Below are 19288 nucleotides of genomic sequence, written 5' to 3'. Positions count from 1 at the left end.
GAACATCTCTGTCCCCTGTAACAGCATCTGCCACAGCAGCAGCCCAGCTCAAATGGCAGGCAAAAAAACTTGTCTGGTGCATTCCATTAGAGAGCAGGAAGTTACCAGCATTGATTGAAATTCTCAGGTAGAGTGAGTACCGGGTGGCATTTGAAGAGGATAATTTAATTCAATAGTTTATATTCCACTTAAGTTCCTCCTCTATCTGACTGCTAGTAAACAGCTGTAAACTGCCTCAGCTGTCTTAGAGGTGAAGAGGAAACACAGTCTAGAAAGTAAAATGGTGATAGCAGGACAGAATCTCAAGAGACCAAAAACCCCTGGGAAAATAGGCATAGGTGGCCTGGTGTGTGAAGGGTGGGTCCAGGTGCAGGAGGACCCATTCCCTCCTGGGCCCCCACTGTGCAATGATGAGCTCACAATCAATGATCACTGACGGTTCCTCCTGCTCTGAACTCCACACTGTTACTGGGGAGCTCAGTGGAGTGGGGAAGGAAGCTGAGAATGTGGATTCAGAAAACCAGAGCTCAAACCCGGTCTTGGCTCTTACTTCTTGCAGGAACTTTGGGGCAATCCACACCGTCTGTCTCCCTTCAGGGTGCAATGAGAGGCAAAAGAAAGAACGTATATGACAGCGTCTTATGCCCGGGAGGGCCAGTTGGATGTTAGTAGTTACTGTTGCATCGTTATTGGAACAGAGAAGCCCCCAAAGGCCTGCTTCCCACCGTTCTCCTTGCCCAAGGGCTGGGGATCCTGCAGGAGGGCCAGATCTGTGCTCAATCCAGGCAGGCAGTCACCCTATGATTTGAAAACTGTCCAAACTATGCCCGGCCCAGCAAAGCTTGCCTCCGCATAATGGACCTGTTAAAGCATGGTAGTCTGTTGCCTTAAAAGGGTAATGGTGACATCTTCTCAACCCCTGACATCTAAGCCTCCTTCCCTTCCCTGATTGGTTGGTTGGCTCTCACCTTAGGAAGCAGAGAGGAGACCCTTGAAACGGGTGGGACTAGGATGGGTGAAATGTAATCATCTTGACCATCCTCAATTCACTTTCTCCTGTGTTCCTGGCACTGTTCTGGGGTGGGGGCACAAAGCAGCACTCATGTCGTCTCTCCATTTATTCCTCCATTGGTTCGGCAGGCACTGTGAGAGCATTGCCTATGGCAGGCACTGAGGACACAGAGATGAAGGGCGTGGTGGGAGCTCAGGAGGCTGGCTTCTGGCTGGGGGGCCCGGCACACACACAAAGGATCTGAGTCCTCCAGTTGGGCTTCCTAGTTCCTCTATAACCAGAAGCGAGGCTGCCTGTGGGCACCTCAGGAATTCTGCCACCATCCAGTTCCTGCTCACTGCTTAAAAAGTCTAAATAATTGGAAAAAAGTGATATGATCTGTTTAATACAACCATCTAGTTCAATGCCACAGAGTTCACCTCCTACTCTTCATTGTCACAGGTAAACTGCGATGTCTTCTTCTGTAACGATAGCCCCGTGCTGACACAGTCTCGGGTTGCTTTCTGTAAGCGTCATTTGAGTTAAATATGTGAAGAAGTGGGAAGGAGGGGCAGACAGCCTCACTGCAGGGCTGGACCCCTGTCCTGAGGATGGCCTGGCAGCCTTGACGATGGTGGCTAGTTGCATGTGTGTGAGCCTCAGCCACATGACGAAGACGTTTGGAATGAGGGCACGTGAAATGATGGGTCCAGCGTCGCTTTAGGGGTGGGGAGCCATTGCTAAGGGAGGTGGTGAGAGCTGAGTTCAGAGTATCTGAAATATAAACTCTAAGAAAGATCGCTCCTCACCAACCCAGTCTAAGTCAAAACCATCGCACACCGGGACTATTGCACTGGCTTGTGGTCCGTCTCCCTGTTCTTACCCTTGTACCTCACCTTCTGCCGGCTGTGTGTGATCTGACTTGCTTCCCTCCCATTCTTTCCTAGCTCATTCTGCCCCATCCCTGGGCTTCCCTTCACAGATTAAGTGCATCGCAGCCTGCCCTATGCCCTTTGCACCTGCACTTCTGTTGGTCTAGTCTCCCCCTCCTGAACATTAGGGCCCTGCTCAAATGTCACTTCCTCAGACTTCCCCACTTAAAATCAGACCCCAACACCATTATATCCCAGGGCCTAGAAAAATGGCAGGCAGGTAGTAGGGATTGAAGGAATATTTGTGAAAGAATGAACTGCCCTAATTAGAGGGGGTTGGGGAAAGAGACCTCAGGACCCAGGAGCACAAGTTTGGAGAGGGACAGAGGACTTGTGCACCAAGATTTTGCCTGGCTACTCTCTGGGTGCTGAGGGGGAGTGGAGGTCATGGAGAGAGGTGGGGAATAAGAGGTATGGGGTGCCTGGGTCAGCGTAGCTGGCACCCCTGCTCTCCCCAGGGCCCTCCTGGCTGAGGTCATACCCGCTTTCCCAGCTTCCCTTCACGCTTCTTTCGTTTCCACCCTACCAGCCGCTCCACAGGACTAATGAATAATGACAGGCCTGTAATTAGACTGACATTGGAGCCTGCGTTGTCCCAGATAGTTGCTCTCCGAGGCAAAGGTCTGGTCTCAGCTCCCAGCCGGCACCTTGGCTTTTCCCTCCACATCCTTGCTCACAGCCTTGACTTCCTTCAAAGCGACTTGCCTCCCAGATCCTGAACAGTCAGATAGGAACCAGATGGGATGTTGGGACATCCTGTGTGGCACAGAATTGGAGAGACATGGAGCGCCTCTCAGCTGGTGCCAGCATGTCAGGCAGAGACAGAATGAGTGAAGAGCCCAGGGCTGGGATCGTGGCACTGTTGCTTCAGCTCCCAGGTCTCAATTTGGTTTTCCATAACCCCTCAAAATGTTGGCCAAGATCAGCCATTTTGTACTACGCGTTTGGAATACTCTGGGAATGCAAGTTATTGAGTTCTGCATGAAACCAGAAACAGCAAGAAGATTGTGATCATCACCTGGTTGACAGGTTTTCACCAAGGTCTGTGGACACCTGTGGGGCTTCTGAGGGGAGCAAAGGGCACAGTGCCTGGCACATAGTAGGTGCTCACTCATTATTGACTGACAGACTTGAGAAAGGTCTTAGCATGAAGCACATCTCAGTGGGAGGAAGTGGCCAGGACGTGGGGAGCTGGGACACTTGTGCAGACAGGCCAGGGGGTGGCTCCACCCTGCCCCTTGAAGCCTGCTCTTGTTCCTCCTGGGAATACCTGACAGCAGCAATTAGCAGGAGGTCCTTTAGTGTCCCCCTCTCCACTGCATGCTTCCCCCACTAAGGCAGGGATGGTGCTTCATCTGAGTAACACCTCATTCAAATGGGAATGAGTCCTCAGTCTCATCCAGAGTGGAAGAAGCACTCGTCTCCTGATTCCGCTTTAAGACCATTGCCATCGCTCTGATGAGCCACGATCGTTCTAGCCTCAATGGGGGACATCATGGAGAAGGAGGTGGGCGCAATGAGTCACGCAACAGCAGAGACTGAGGAGGGGAGCAAGGGCCACCAGAAACCAAGAAGGAACCCCATAGTGAACCCCACTGAAAGAAAACCAAGAGTCATAGCACAGCATAAGAGAAACTCGTGTCTCGCTGAAGTAACGGGAACTTCAAATGTAGCTCTTCTAGGAGTGGGGATCTGAGCCCCTCCATCAAGCTGGCTCAAACATTCAGCATGTGCATTGATCTCACGTAAGGAGCAGTCCAGAGCAGGGAGGGGCTTCAGGGCCTCACAGCTGAGAGCAGCAAAGGCAGGATTGGAAGCTGGCTAACAGGTCTGGGACCCTGACATGTAGCGGGGAGGCCTGGGCACCTTCCTCAGCTCACCCTGCTCAGCACAAGCCCCTCTGGGCCTCAGTGAGGCAAGGGTGGCATCACAGCCTCTGTGGAGATGGGATGGGGCTGATGGCCTGTGTCCCCAGCTGTAAGGCTGACCATAACAGGGATGTCTGTGGGGGAAGAGGGGAGGCAGCCTTCACAGAGGTCTGGGGTGGATGCAGGGACCAAGTCTTGAAGGGATATCTGGAACAGGAGCAAAGTGAGCTATCGGGAAAACGGGGTTGGGGGGGTAAAGGACCCAGGCCTCAGGGCAGGGCAGATGCCTTATGAACTCAAAGACCACAAAAGAAGGAAAGAAATTTCACAGACAGGGGCAAGTATTTAATATCTACCATCTCTTTAATCCTTAACATAGCCTTGTGAATTGACAGGGGAGAAAACAGACAGAGAACCGTTAAGTAATTTGTCCAAGATCATTCAACTGGGAAGTAGCAGAGCTGGGATTTGAACCCGTGCCCAAAGCCATTGTTTTTCTACTTGCCAGATTGGCGAGGGTCATGGGGGAAGCTGCTGCTCGGTGGACATGGGTGTATGTGAGACTCACCCCATACGCATTAGATGTCACGGCTGCAGAATTGCTTCCAGACTCCACTGGCTGGCCAGTTGGGAGCCCAGGACTGTGCAGGCTATCTTGACCCAAACTGGTTGAGGGTCTGGATGGGCCAAGGGCAGACGGAAGGTTCTCATCCCTCTGAGCAGGGCTGGCAGAGGTGGCAGGAGCCATCAAGGGTATTAGTCTTTGTTTCAGTAAAGTGGTTTATGCATTTTGTGAGCTTCTCAGCAAAACAATAAAGCAGTTTATGCATTTGTGAGATGGGGATCAGAGGTGGAATTTCCTTTCTTCTCACCACCATGATCCACTTTTTATTTCATTTTTATCCTGAGTGTGTCCTTTCTGTTTCTCAGGCGGCTTCCACAAGCAACACCTAGCCTTTTGGGAGTCCTGGCGTGCTGTCATTGTTTACTTGATTTCTCAACACCTTTCTCCTGCCTGAAGTGCTGCCTAACAAGGATTTTAAAAAATTGTATTACTATGATTTCCCTTGCTCTTTTATTTTCTCTCTTTTAACGTGAAAGGAAATATGTCTTTATGCAATCCCCCCACCTCTCATCTTGGTGGGGTGCTTCTCATCAAGTAACAATCCTCTCACATCCCTGAAGGTTTAACCAGAACAGCTGCAGGTGGGGCCAGGAAGGGCAAGAGTGGATCCCAAGATCCTCCAGGTTGACATGTCACTCCTGAAAACATTCTGCTTTAAACAGAAGCCACTTCGCTGCTCTGACATGAATTTCTATAACCAAGACATACTCTTCGACCTAGAGAGATCAAGGCATGAAAAAATGGAACTTCTCAAGGGTAAGCTGTGTTTTCAGTAGTAAGCCATTTACTGTTTTACATGTACATTTTAAGGTGTTGCAGGGAAATAAAGCTTCTCTAGCAGCCAGGATGTAAAAGAGCAAAAACTTTGCAAGTAGCTGTAACAGGATTCTCGAGTGTGCTGCCCAGAGCAGAGGAGACTTACAGAGTGGTGAGTTTGGGGGTGAAGGGAAGGGGGAGTCTGATAATTTGTAACAAAGACACTTAAAGAATTTAGGACTTTAACAATTTTACTGTAGTAAAGAATGTATTAGTTAGGGTAGAGGCTAAGCTGCTGTAACAAAGAAACATTCAAAATTCAGTGGGTTAACTTTTCTCTTATGTGGCCATCCAGAGAGAGGCAGCTGGTTCATGGTGGGCTGGTGGCCCAGCTCATAAGGTCATCAAGGGTCCCAGACTGCTTCTCTAGATCATTGCCCTTGTCTTCATAGTCCCTGCAGGTTCCTGGCACTGTGTCCGGGTGATATAGAGGTGTCAACACTGAAACATTAGAGGGGTAAGACCCATAAGTTCAGGACATAATTTCTCCTTAAATCCCCTGGGAAAGAACTTGGCCCCATAGCCAGCTGCCGGGGGGCCTGGGAAACTCGTGCTAGATGAGAGGCCAGAGCTGAAATCTGGGTTCTGTTGGCAAAAAGAAGGGAGCATGCATACTAGGGGCTGATCCATAGATTCTACTACAGAAGAAAAAGTCTTCTAATCAATCCCTTACTTTATCTTTAAAAACAACAACAGACAAACACCCTCTCTCCTTTCCCCTAAAATGCGACTTTAAATGAACCACGGCAGTGAATTAAGATGGCCTCAGAAAAAAGAGGTAACTCTTGCCCCTTCAAGCTGATCTCTAAACCCGTGCAGCTGCCTTACTTGGCGGCACCCCACAGGACTGAGATCTTATTTTTCCCTCCAAGGAAGCAAGAGGAACAATAAATAGCAGTACACAAAACAGCACACATTTTATTCTGTAAAGGCATAGCAATTCTACCTTGAGGCCTCACTGACAAGGCTTTCCAATCTTTCCTGAGACTTAATCCAGAAAATAAATTCAATTTCAGCACTCAGTGGCTGCCTCATGGTGGGCTGTCCGTAAATGGTTGTTTAATAAATGCTCTGGAAACTGGCCATCTGGATAATGTCTGGGGTATCATGGAGGAGGGGGCTGGCTCCCATGAGCACAAATGAGTTTTCTTGTCTTATTTGTGCAGAGAGAATGGAAGGTGTGGCTTTGCTTGCCACATCCAGGCCTTACCAAGCAGCCCTGTCCCCTGGGCCACCCCAATCCGTAGTTGGAATGACAGCTATGTTCACGTGGGGTCGGGGGCACTATCTGTGCAAAGTCTTCTTTTATTTGTTTCTCCATCACTTTAGTAGTTAAAAGTTAGAGGAATTAGTATCACAAACATAGATGTGTACAGTTAATGTTTTGAAAAGAATATGATATAACTGGAGATGCCTGCTGGGCTGCAATTCTCAGAAGACTGTTGGTTCAGGGCAAGGAGCTACAGAGACACCAACATTCAGAATTAGGCAGAGAAGCCCAGCTGTTGAGAAGCCAGAGAGACAGCCAAGAGCTAGGAGAACATCAGTATCCAAGGGGAGGGCCAGGCAGGTGCTTGTCACCCAGGAAGAGAGGAACCAATGCTGTCTGCAGGAGCCACAGGGGCAGAGCAGGGCCTGCTCAACTGTCCAGACAGGCAGGTCTGTAAGAACGAGGAGAATAACAAAACCAACATTTATATAGCATACAGCGAAGTGCTATTTGTGCATATTGCATTTAAGAGGCTAGTACAAGTCTCATTCATTCCTTTTTTTTGCAGATGAGGAAACAGACATTGAGAGGTAAAATAACACGACTGAATCTATACACTACCTGATGGCTGAGCCGGGACTTATCCCCAGGTCCAGTGGCTTCTAGAGCACACGTGTGTTACTACCACCCATTCTGCCCAACTTATGCAAGCAGCAGAGAAATAATATGCAGGCAAGTATGGCTGGGCTGACTGTGATGAAAAAGGGCTTTGGTGATGGAGGCATCCTTCAGCTTCCTGAGCAAGTGTTGGTTCACAGGCAGGTACAAGAATCACCTGGCAGGAATGGTCAGTGAGGGGACCAACAGAAAGCAGCTGCCACCACCAGTCAGCCTGACTCAGGAGACCCCAGACACTAGTGGACCCCAAAACTTAAGTGCAAAAGTTGTAAGAGAGGAGCTGGCAGAGAATGGATTGGGAGACTGGGACCAGGTGCAGGCTCCCCCTACCATCAGCTGAGATACCAGTGTTGCTCCGAGATGCTGACTCAGGCCCTCCTCTCCTCTTCTCCCTCTCCTCAAGGCTATGTTTTACATTCCCTGGTTTAGATCTCTCCTCTGAGCTGCAATTCTATACATCCAAAAGCATGTGAAACATCTCTCCCTGGCTTTCCCACAAATCCGAGGTGTCCAGATGAATCTGTCACCTCTTACCCCACCAGGTCATTCACCTGTGTTCCCTGCCTTGGCTGAGAGATGATATCACCATCCCTTTAGACATCCAACAAAAAGCACAGGAGACCCTCCAAACACTACATCCTGTACAGTCTACTTCCTAAACATCTCCAGTGTCCCCTTCTGTCCACACCCCCTTGGCATAACTTGTTTTCCCTCCACGGGTCTCCCTATCCAGGTCCAAACTACAGAGAAGCCCAGGTGAGCTAATGAAATGTGTATCTTTCTATGTCTTTTTTGTTTGAAATCCCTTGGTTACCCCCCTCACCAACCAGCATCCCCTGAGCTCCTGCACCCAACCCACCCAGCGCTGGGGGTCAGATCCTTGCTCTTCCCCAGTGGTTTCCACAGCTAGAGCCGGCACATTCTCTCTGCATCTACACGGGCCTCCTCCATACTTCTGCCTCTCATCTTGGCCTGGTTAATGCCGATTCCTTTTCTGAGCTGAACCTTCTTGCCAGAATGGAGACTCTTCCTAGCTCATCCTGTGTGCTCATCAGTCTACGATTCCATCCACCACTTGTCACCAGGATTCCCTACCTCCCTTCTCTCTCCCTCTCTTCCTCTCTCTATCCTTCTTCTTTCTCTGTTATAAAAATTCCAAACATATGCAAAACAGAGAGAATAGTAATAAACTCCTCATAGTATAATGAACTCCCCATAATTGGCTTCAACAATCAGTAACTCATAGACAATCTTACAATCTTGCTTGATCTAGACACCCCCCTGCTGACCCTACACACACACACACACACACACACACACGCACACAGACACACAAGACGAGTTTAAAGCCAATTCTAAACATCATATTGTTTCATCCATAAACATTTTAGTTTCTATATCTAATAGATAAGGAACTTAAAAAAACCACAATACTATCTCAACATACCTTATAATTAGTTAAAATAATCAAATATCCACAAATGTTCCAGTTTTTTTGATTGCCTTATAATAGTTCTTTCTAACAGCATTTGTTTAAATCAGGATCCAGATAAGGTCTTACATGATGATTGATTGATATGTCCCTTAAGTCCCCTTTAATCTATAGATCTTCCCTCCCTCTTACTTTTGCCCGTTGTAGCGTATTTACTGAGGAAGTCCGGTGTTTGCCCTGTAGTTTCCCGCTGTCTGAATTTTGCTGATGGTGTCTTTATAGAGTCCTTTAACATGACCTCAGCTCCTCATGCTTCTATAAACTATTCCACTGGGTAGTCTCACTGTCCACTTCTCAAAGATGGAAGTCACCTTTTATCTCTGCATCTCTAGAACCTAGAGCAATGCCTTCCATACAGTAGGCACATGAGAAAAACACTTTGGAAGGAAGGAAAGAAAGAAGGAAGAAAAACAAAGAGAATAGAAGGGCAGGACCAGGGTGTAACAGTGGGCCAGTGTTTCTCAATGTGATCCACATACCAGAATTATCTCTAATTGATCTGTTACAAACGATGGTTCCTGGGCCTTATCCAAACTCCATGACAATCAGAACCGCTGAGTTCTGAGCCCATGAATCTGCATTTCTGACAAGCTCCCCAGACATACTTCTCATTTTGTGGCTCTGAGTCTCCTTGTCTGCACAGAGAGGACCCCTTCACTAAGGTTCCTGCCAACTCTAACATTCTGAGCCCAAGCCAGGATTCTAGAATTCCGAAGAATGGGCTACTTCACTTCAAATGTCAGACATTTGAAGAAAGCAAAACCTAGCACCTGACTCTGCGCCTGAAGTCAACTGTTCTTGCCTTTAGTAGGTTTCCTCCATTCAGGTTGTGGGTTTCTCCAGGGCGCAGCCTTCAGTTTCCTAGTCTCTTTGGGTTGGTGATGTGACCCACCTGTCATAGAGCCGCTGGTGAATCCCACTGTCTGTCAGGCTCCTGGTCAACCCCCTTCTCTGGGCCATCCCCTCTCCAGCTCCCCAAACACCCAGGTATATTCCGCACCTCTGCACATTTCAAAATCTGCCTTCCCCTCTCTCAAGTCACCCTCCTTCCTTTCCCTACCTTAGGGCTATGGGCTTTGGTTTCTCCTCTAATCATTATTTGTTTGTTTATCTTTTCCCTGGTTTTTAACCCCAGGGACAGTTCTCCTCACCAGGCCAGTTTGAATTAATTTTGTAGGGACAATTCCACAAGACAGTGTATCATGTATCAATTACTGTATTAAAATCAAGATGTATTGCATCCTTTCCATCCTTCCCATCTCTTAATTTCTTAGTTCCCTCAAAGGCACAATCAAGTGTTGTCTGGCATAATTTGTTCTTTATAAACCCAGACTGCTCATTGCATGGACTTATAATTTGAGAAAGATTTTTGGCAGTGTTTTATTTCTGTAATACTTTTATTTATTGTATTTGGTGATTGAATCTCAGTGATTAAGGTGACAGTGAGGTGGACCTCAGGCCCAAGCTCCCTCACCGAGGCCTTCTCCCAGACTTTGTCCATCTCATTCAGTCCTCTGCCCTCTGGCCACGATCTAGTCATGCCATCGCCTGAAGGCTAGGGCCATTAAAAGTGAGGGACACAAGCTACAGGGGTCTTTGTCCAGCGTGCAGTGGACAAGCTCAAAGGATAAAAATGGACTTGCAGAACAAGGGCCTATAGGGTATGGAGGAGTGATGACAGGCATGGAGGGTGTTACAGATTGAATTGTGTCTCCTCAGAAGTTCTGTGTTGAAGTCCTAACTCCTGGTACCTCTGGATGCAGTCTTACTTGGAAATAAGGTCATTGCAGGTGTAGTTGGTTAAGATGAGGTCCTTAGGATTGGCACTGATTCAGTATGGTTGGCGTCTTTATAAAAAGGGGACATTTAGACATGGAAGTGAACACAGAGAGAGTATCATGTGAAGATGAAGGCAGAGCTGGGGTGATGCTTCTACAAGCCAAGAAATACTAAAGATTGGCAGCAAACCAGCAGAAAACTAGGGGAGAGGCATGGAACAGATTCTCACAGCCCTCAGAAGGAACCAACCCTAGTGACACTTTGGTCTTGAATTTCATGCCTCTAGTACTGTGAGACAACACATTTCTGTTGTGTAAAATCACCCTGTGTGTGGTACTTTGTGGTACTCTTTTTTTTTTTTTTGCAACTCGAGGAAGCTAACACAGTGAGTATGAATGTGGGCTCTGCAGTTAGCCAGACCCAAGTTTGAATTCTGGTTCCATACTTCATTAGCCATGTTGCCTTGGACAAGTTAGCTTAACCTCTTCTAACCCCTGATGCCTCATCTAAAGTAGAGTTATCTAATACTTTCCTTAGTGGTATTGGGAGATGCGGCAGAGGCTGTGAGTGTTCTGTCTACATTCCTCTAGCCAACCAGGCAGTGAGGGACCAAAGCTTTTTCTCCTCTGATGAGGGGACAAACCTGAGCAGTGTTCCATATGGTCTCCCTGAGGCTCGAACCAGTTTCCCAGAGCAGTGACTTCTACATTTACATACCCTTTATGAGCTTTTCTTCCCTCACTACCTTGCTCCCCATTCCCTCATAGTAATTCCTGCATCACCTCCCAACTAAACTACTTGCTCCCGAATTTTTGTTTCAAGGTTTGCTTTCCAAGGAACCCAGATGAAGATAGAATGACTCAAAGAGAAGATGTATAGAAGTACTTACAGCATGTGGCACATGGTAAGCACTCAATTCGTTTTAGTGAGTCTGATGTTGCATTCTTACAGCATAAATGATGTGCAGTCAGCCTGTGGTGTTTGGAAATGGAAGATGTATGTGCGTGCACCCAGCCTCCAAAGTTGGTAACATAGTGTGAATAGGGAATCTCCACTCTATAATTCATGCACCGTCTGGTCTGATGGGTTGGTCATGTGGCCACCAGGAGAGAGCCGGAACTGTGTGGATATGCAGGCATTGAAAAGTGTACTCTGGGTGTGCAGTAGGAGTACTGTGTTTAGATGTCATGTGAGAGTACAGATTATAGGGAGTATCTACACATGTACAAATGTCATTGTGCAGTGTATAAGGGGAAGCTGGTCATCCCCTCACCCTTGCAGCCTCAGTGCCCAGCCTTGAGTGTTTGGAAGCCCCAGGAGAGCTCACCCAGACTCAGGCAGAGCCGGGCCCATCACCATCAGCTGGCCCGCTGCCAGGAATTGCTTGATTGATTGCCACTCTGCCTGGCTGCTGGAGCACTGGGAAGCACAGCAACTGTTCCTAGGAGGTGAAAAGTCCAACCAAACCAGTGGTTTTTCTCCACTCCACACTCACTAGCAATTTTTCTTCCTTCCCATGCTGCCAGGACTTGCCTGGTTTTGTGGCAGAATGAATGAAAGACTTTGTGTCACAGAAACCCCTGTGATGTGTGCTGAGGGCCACTGCCTGCTTTGAAGCACTCCTGTCTCCCAAGCAAAGTATACACACTCAGGGAGTTGGAAGGAGCCTCAGCTTTCATTTGAATTCACCCATCATTGTACATATGAGAAAATGACTGTTACTTACTGCAGAGAAGTGTTGACATCTGGGGTTAGACAATTCTTTGTCGTGGGGCTGCTCTGTACACTGTAGGATGTTTAGGAGCATCCCTGGCCTCTACCCACTCCATGCTGGCACCACCTCCTACCCCCAAGTTGTACCAACCAAAAATACCTTCAGGCATTGTCAAATATCCCCTTGGGGGACAAATTGCCTCGGATGAAGAATCATTGCTGTAGGGAAATCAACACAGAATGAGCGTTTGTGAACAAACTAGAGGCGCTTGCTTATGAGTCCTGGATGATGTCAGCTTGCATGGTAGCTGAAAACAGGTGATAACGCAATCTGTAGTGATAAATATCTGGCTTCAAATTTCCTTTCTCATTCACCAGCTTTGTGACCTGGGATATAAAATGAAAATCTAATCATACCACTCCCCTGCTTAAAACCATCCCCTAGTTCCTCATTTTTCTTAAAATACAATCCATCTTCCTTACCATTGTCTACCAGACCTAAACCTTGTTGTATACCACTTCCTGTTCTCACATGCTCTCCTGCAGCCACACAGAGCTCCTTCTGTTCCCTGAGTAGGCAAAACTCCTTTCTGTTCCCGTCCCCAGGTTTTTGCACTTGCTGTTCCCTCTGGCTAGAACATCCTTTCCGCAGATCACTGTGTGTCTGGCTGCCTCTCCATCGCTCATGCCTCAGCTTAAATGTCTGTTTTTCCCACAACAACATAAGCTCCATAACAGGACCTAGAAGAGCATTAGATAAATAATGTACTATCATAGGTTTGTGGTGAAGATAAAATGAGAAAATAATAATAATAATAAATAACAGTAATACTAAAGCACTTGGCAAGCAAGCTCAGGGCATATAGTAAATACTCAATAAGTGGTGATTATAATATTATAATTTATTTTTATCATGAAGTTTAGAGATAATCTGTCATTGTAGCTGGCCCAAATCATCTGACCTCCTCTTCACATTTTGACAGTTCCCACAGTGTGGCTCCTACCTCCCCAGTGCTTACTCCAAAAACACTACATTTCCTAGCTAGGGTGACCAATCTGTCCTGTTTTGCCTGGGGCTTTTCTGATTTAGCACTGAAAGTCCTGCAACATGGGAAACCCCCAGTCCCAGACCACCTGGGATGGCTAGTAACAGCTTCCAATATGACTTCTCGTTAGGTGTGACTGAGACATTGACTGGGGAGTGAGTTAAATGAGAGACCAGGCAAGGGGTAGAACACTCTTTGTGCTGGTGGCTAGTGTGTGTGTGTGTGTTTGTGTTGGAGTGGGGGCGGTGGTAGTGATGGCAGCTTGCCAACCATGACACAGGCATAGGTTTCTTTACTGGGCCAGTTCTAAGGTTTGTTCAGGTATTTGTTTCCAGTAACTGAGCATAGAGGGCGTTTCTTCTGCAGTTCCAGTGATTTTGTGAGCTCTCTATATCTGTACTAAACTGCTCTCTGCTTAAACTACCTAGAGAGTATTCTGTTGTCTGCAACTGAGAAGCTCGACCAATACATACAACAATTTTGCCAGTCTCTTCAGCAAGTAAAGAGCTTCTCAAGGGATGTTTGAGATAAATCAGTATCTGACAATCCAGGGGGATTGTCATCACCAGTCCTTTCACTTGATGAGATAAGTGGCTGTGTCTGTCATTTCAAATGCTCCAAAGACAGAGTCTGCTGCACTGTGTGGCAAGATCTAGCCCCTGTCAGTGTGATCAGGCCATCAACACAGACCTCTTGCTTTCTAGGTCTCTGTGCCTGGGCACCAAGCAGACTGTGGTATCAATTACAGTGGACCCTGTGCATCCCTCAGCCATCCAGGCAGGTGCAGACACTCCTCAGGCTAGGGATAGCCTCGGGAGACTGACTCAGCCAGAAGGTTGCCCTGGAGAAGACCAGGTAGTCCCTGTTGGCATGCTCAGAGGACGTGTAGATCTCTCATGGATGGTCAGGACAATCACCAGTACCAGGATATCTGGATCAGGTAAAAGATATTCAAAGAGGAGGTTCAGTTCAGAAGGCAAATGGGGCAGCAATCAGCACTGAGATCCCTGTTCATACACAATGGGTAAGAGACCCAGGGGCCTAATTCAGCCCAAGGGAATGGGTTCAGGTGGCGTCTGGGTGAGAATCAGGGCCAGCGACCATCATCTGGGACTGAGAGGACAACTCAATTCAGAGGCAGAAATTCAGATTTCTTGAGGGGCAATCTAGCATTTATCTTTGAATTAGCATGAATTCTTATAGAAATGCAGTGTTGCTTTATATGTATATGATTTTGAGTTTACACAAATAGTACAGTATTATGAACCTTGTTCTGTATTTCACTTTTTAAATCCTAGCACTGATTTTTTAAAAACATTTTCTTTCAGGTATATTTGTTTATTTATTTACTTATGTATAACTTTTATACAGTAACATGCAAAATATTAAGTGTGTAGCTCAATGAATTTTTAATAACAGCTTTGTTGAGATCTAAAATCTCAATCACTGATCATAAAATTCACAGTTTTAAAGTTTCAGTAGTTTTTGGTATATTCACAGTTGTGCAATCTTTACCACTGTCTAATGCAGAATATCTTCATCACCCCCAAAATAAATCCTGTACCCATTAACAGTCACTTCCTGTTCTTCCCTGCTCCTCACCCGTGCACCCATTAGTCTACTTTCTGTCTTACGGATTTGCCTCTGCCTCTGTGGATGTTGGATATTTCATATAAGTAGAATCATATATGACCTTTCATTTCTGGCTTCTTTTACTTAGTATAATGTTTTCAAGGTTCACCTATGTCGTGGCATGCATAAGTACTTCATTTCTTTTTACTGCTCAGTAATATTCCATTGTATGGATATACCACATTTTGTTTATCCATTCTTCAGTTGATGGACATTTGGGTTGTCTCCACATTTAAGGTATTATTGACATGAATAATGCTGCTATGAACATTCATGTATAAGTTTTTGTGTGGACATGTATTTTCAATTCTTTTGGGTGTATACCTATGAGTGGAATTCCTGGATCACATGCTAATTATATCTTTAACATTTTGAGGAACTGCCAAACTGTTTTCCAAAATGGTTGCACCATTTTACATTCTCACCAGGAATATATGAGGGTTCCAATTTCTCTACCTCCTTGCCAACACTTGTTATTTTCTTTTTAAATTATAGCTATCCTAGTGGGAGTGAAGTGGTATCTCATTGCACTTTTTTTTTTTGCATTTTCTGAATGACTAATGATGTTGAGTATTGTTTCATGTGCTTATTTTAGTGACCATTTGTATATCTTCTTTGAATAAATATCTACTCAAGTGTTCATTGAATTTTGACATGTGTCAAGTTACCCTCGTGTAACTATCACCCAAATCAAGATACAGAACATTTCTACCTCCCTAGAAGACTCCCCTGTTCTTCTTCCCAGTCAACTTCTTTCCCCAAGAGTAACTATTATCCATTTTTATTTATTTATTTATTTATTTTTGAGATGGAGTCTCACTCTGTCGCCCAGGCTGGAGTGCAGTGGCACAATCTCGGCTCAATGCAACCTCTGCCTCCCGGGTTCAAGCAATTCTCCTGCCTCAGCCTCCCGAGTAGCTGAGACTACAGGCGCATGCCACCACGCCCTGCAATTTTTTTTTTTTTTTTTTGTATTTTAGTAGAGACGGGGTTTCACCGTGTTGCCCAGGCTGGTCTTGAACTCCTGAGCTCAGGCAATCTGCCCACCTCAGCCTCCCAAAGTGCTCGGATTACAGGTGTGAACCAACATGCCTGGCCTGAGTAACTATTATTCTGATTTCTATTACCATAGACTAGTTTTGTCTGCTTTTGAACCTCAAAGCAATGGTACTGGATGAGGTTTTTTTTTGTTTTTGGTTTTTTTTTGACAGAGTTTCGCTCTGTCACCCAGGCTGAATGCAGTGGCGTGATCTTGGCTCATTGAAACCTCCGCCTCCCAGGTTCAAGTGATTCTCCTGCTTTAGCCTCTCACGTAGCTGTGATTATGTGTGCACCACCATACCCAGCTGATTCTTTTGTGTGTTTTGGTAGAGATGGGGTTTCACCATGTTGGCCAGGCTGGTCTCAAACTCCTGACCTCAAGACGTCCACCCACCTCGGCCTCCCAGAGTGCTGGGATTACAGGCGTGAGCCACAGCGCCTGGCCATGGATGAGCTCTTTAATGTCTGGTTTCCTTTACTCAATACAGTGCATGTGAAATTTATCCAAGATGTTCTTTGCTTTTTTGGTCATTACTATGTAGTATTCCATTGTATGAACATACTGCAGTAGGCTCACTCATTCTACTGTTGAGGTTGATTTGGGTTGGTGGTAGTTTTGGGCTATCACAAATAAAGTTTTAGCACTTTGAAAAGTCTGTTCATTCAGCTGGTCTCTCCAAGAGTACAGATTAGCTATCTGGGTCTCAGATCTGGCTTCCACCAGAGACTTAGTGATGGGGACACACCTGAGACCCCAGTGGCAGTCAGGCTGGGATGCTGGTCCTCAGTCTGAGGAGGGTGAGCCAGTTGCAGGGTGGTGGTGTGGTGGCATCAAAGTGCTGAGCTGTGACTTGACAGAAAAGGTGAAGGTGGAGGAGGCAGGGGGTTTGAAGGCTGGGGAGCAACCCTGGTGGAGACAAGACTGCAGTTACTCACTTCTAGAGATGAGTCAGAGATGAGCCAAGGGGCCTCACCTCTCCCAAGGAACTTTAATCATGCAGTGACTGGCATGGGGACCACAGAGTTGCACTCATGTGAAGGGCCCCCTGGGCATAACACAGAAGAACACAGTGTGCATGGTGTCCCTGGAACTGGGCTACTCGACCCTGAAGGGGCATGGACATTTGTGGGACCACAAGCAGGAAAGTTCCAGCATTTTCTTAGGCTTAGCTGTGTCTATGAAGGTAAAACCACCAAACAAAATGAGTATTTTCCTAGTGCCAATGCAGAGCCTACCCACGCACAGTCCTTGGGCAGATCAAGGCTGTGCGTGTTCTCTCAGCCAGAACTGCACTCTGGACATGAGCTACAGGGTGACCTCATGAGGGTCCATTGCGGATATGCACATGGATGTTCTGTGTAGTGATGCTGTGGCAGCTGGGATTGGAGGCAACACAGGTGTCCATCGTTAGAGGAATAGAGAGGTGGCATGTGGCAGAACCTCCTGCAAACTCTGAGCAGCAGCCAGAATGATGAACTCCATCTGCACATAGCTTCTCTGCTAGACATTTTGAAATAGTGCTGAAGGTAAAAAAAAGCAAAGTAAAAAGAACAGAGTCTGTAATGCAATACCATGTGTATGAATTAAAAAGGCATGAATATACAAATCTAATCTCAGGGTACACTACAAAAGATAGAGTGGTTGCCTATGGTGGGGGTGGTGAAGGGTGGTAATGGCAATGTGGGTGGGAGAGGGGTCCTGCATGATGATCTGAGAAGGGTGAGTGACCTGGCCAAGACACTTAACACTCACATACATGCACAGAAAGAATGGGAGGGAGGAAGGAAGAAAAGAAAGAAGGAAGGAGAGGAGGAAAAGAGAAAGGAAGATAGAGAAAAGGAAGGAAGAAAGGAAAAAAGAAGGGAGGAAAGGAGGCAGGGAAGGAAGAAGGGAGAAAAGAGAAAGGAAGGAAAGGAAAATGGAAGGAAAGAAGGAAGGAAGGAGGGATGGAAGGGGGAAGGGAGAAAGGAAGAAAGGAAAACAGAAAAAGAAGGAAGAAAGAAAAAAGAAGGAAAGGAGGGAGAAAGAGAAGTCACTTCTGCTGTCTCAGACTTGCTCGAGGACCTTCACTGAGGTGGGGGCTGCCAGTGTAATGTTCAAAGTTGTTGCCATTTCCCAGGAGTTTCTGGAGGGGCAGGGAGGGCTGAACGGTGCGATTACAACCACCCAAGGAGAAGGGAATTAGCAGTGCTCTCCTCCTCTCATTAATTGAGCACTCATCTGGGCGGGCCTGGGCTTACTAAGTTTCCAGTTCATCAAGATTATAAATGAGATTTCTCCTCCTTCCTGTGGAGCAGGTTGAGATTTATACTGCATCCTGGGCAAAGGATTCTCTGGGCTTCATCTTCCTTTCTGGGGCTTCTTTCTTTAAAAAGGTGGGTTGGGCTCCCTTGACCAGAGAAATCCCAAAGCTGAGAGGGTCCTTCTGCCCACCCCCAGCCCTCCCCCAGGCAGGAGTTGGTCCTGTGAGGGAAACAGGTTGTATCTAAGCTTCTGCCATTTTCTGTCTCATGTCTGTCCCTCCATATGCCCCCTCCCTCAGTCCTGCCCCCACCCTACCTCACATCCCTCAGCAAGCTCTCCACTCAGACCCTAGCTCCAGTTCTGGGGAGGGGAGGCTGGTGCAGAGTATAGGGGATAGCGCAAGTGCTCTTCAGGAGCCACAGACAGAGACCTGCTTACCCTGAGCACATGGCAGCTGGGGCGTTCTTCTTGCTCGCCTATTTGTGAAGGTCTACCCAGAGGAAATGGGCTATGGCACCACAAAATGGTCCAACTGGAAGTCAAACATGAGACACTAGAAAGTATCCCACAGGCTGCAGTGCTTGGGGATCTTGAGACCCCTGCCAGGAATCCCCAAGGAGAAAAGAGGAGTTCATGGACTTGTGGCCTTGAGCCTCTTGTGCTGTCACTTACACCCATTTCCATAGAATTACAGAGTGTCGGTGCTGGACACTAGACAGTGTAACATCGTCTTGTCCAACTACCACTCATCATGTAGAAGGGATATGAAAAGGAAGGATGCTTCCCAGGGAATGTGGGAGCAGAAGGAAGCCACGTCTCCCTGTGCCATCCTAGACTACTGCTGTGTGTGTGTGTGTGTGTGTGTGTGTGTGTGTGCTCACACACACACGTGAGCAGCTCCTGCCTTGACCTGAGCCTAGAGCGTTCCTCCTTGGAAGGGGACCCTATTTCACAATCCATCTGGTCCTGGAGACCAGTGGGGCTAAGTTTTGTTTAGGGATGGAGGGAGAAAGCAAGTGAAGGAGAGACAGAGAAAGAGATGAAAAGACAGGGACAAAGACCTCTTGACAGAGAGAAATTATAAAATAGGGCAAGAAAGAGAGAGAAGAGCAGACACAGGGATGGAGAAAATGAAGAAGGAGGAGCCAGAAAGAGAGGAATGAAGGGTGACCTGCAGACCAGGCAGAGCTCACAGCCCACCCTGGCATGGTTTCTCTTTG

General features: G+C 47.0%; 2 long non-coding RNA genes across 3 annotated transcripts in view; both read left to right on the top strand.

Annotated features, from left to right (window-relative positions):
- Positions 1-7156, top strand: part of LOC134730592 (uncharacterized) — a 144641-nt gene extending 137485 nt beyond the window's left edge. For both annotated transcript variants that reach the window (XR_010112429.1, XR_010112428.1), the window contains exons 3-4: positions 4977-5172; positions 7011-7156. This is a non-coding gene — a long non-coding RNA (uncharacterized LOC134730592). The remainder of the gene's footprint in view (positions 1-4976; positions 5173-7010) is intronic.
- Positions 7157-10204: 3048 nt separating this feature from the next.
- On the top strand, positions 10205-15638 carry LOC129397957 (uncharacterized). The gene is made up of 2 exons (XR_008625613.2): positions 10205-11295; positions 13855-15638. It is a non-coding gene; the product is annotated as an uncharacterized LOC129397957 (long non-coding RNA).
- Positions 15639-19288: the final 3650 nt, after the last annotated feature.

The sequence above is a fragment of the Pan paniscus genome, chromosome 5, assembly GCF_029289425.2.
Source record: "Pan paniscus chromosome 5, NHGRI_mPanPan1-v2.0_pri, whole genome shotgun sequence".
NCBI lineage: Eukaryota > Metazoa > Chordata > Mammalia > Primates > Hominidae > Pan > Pan paniscus.
Note: the sequence above shows the minus strand (reverse complement) of the source record. Positions and strands in the feature narration are given on the sequence as shown.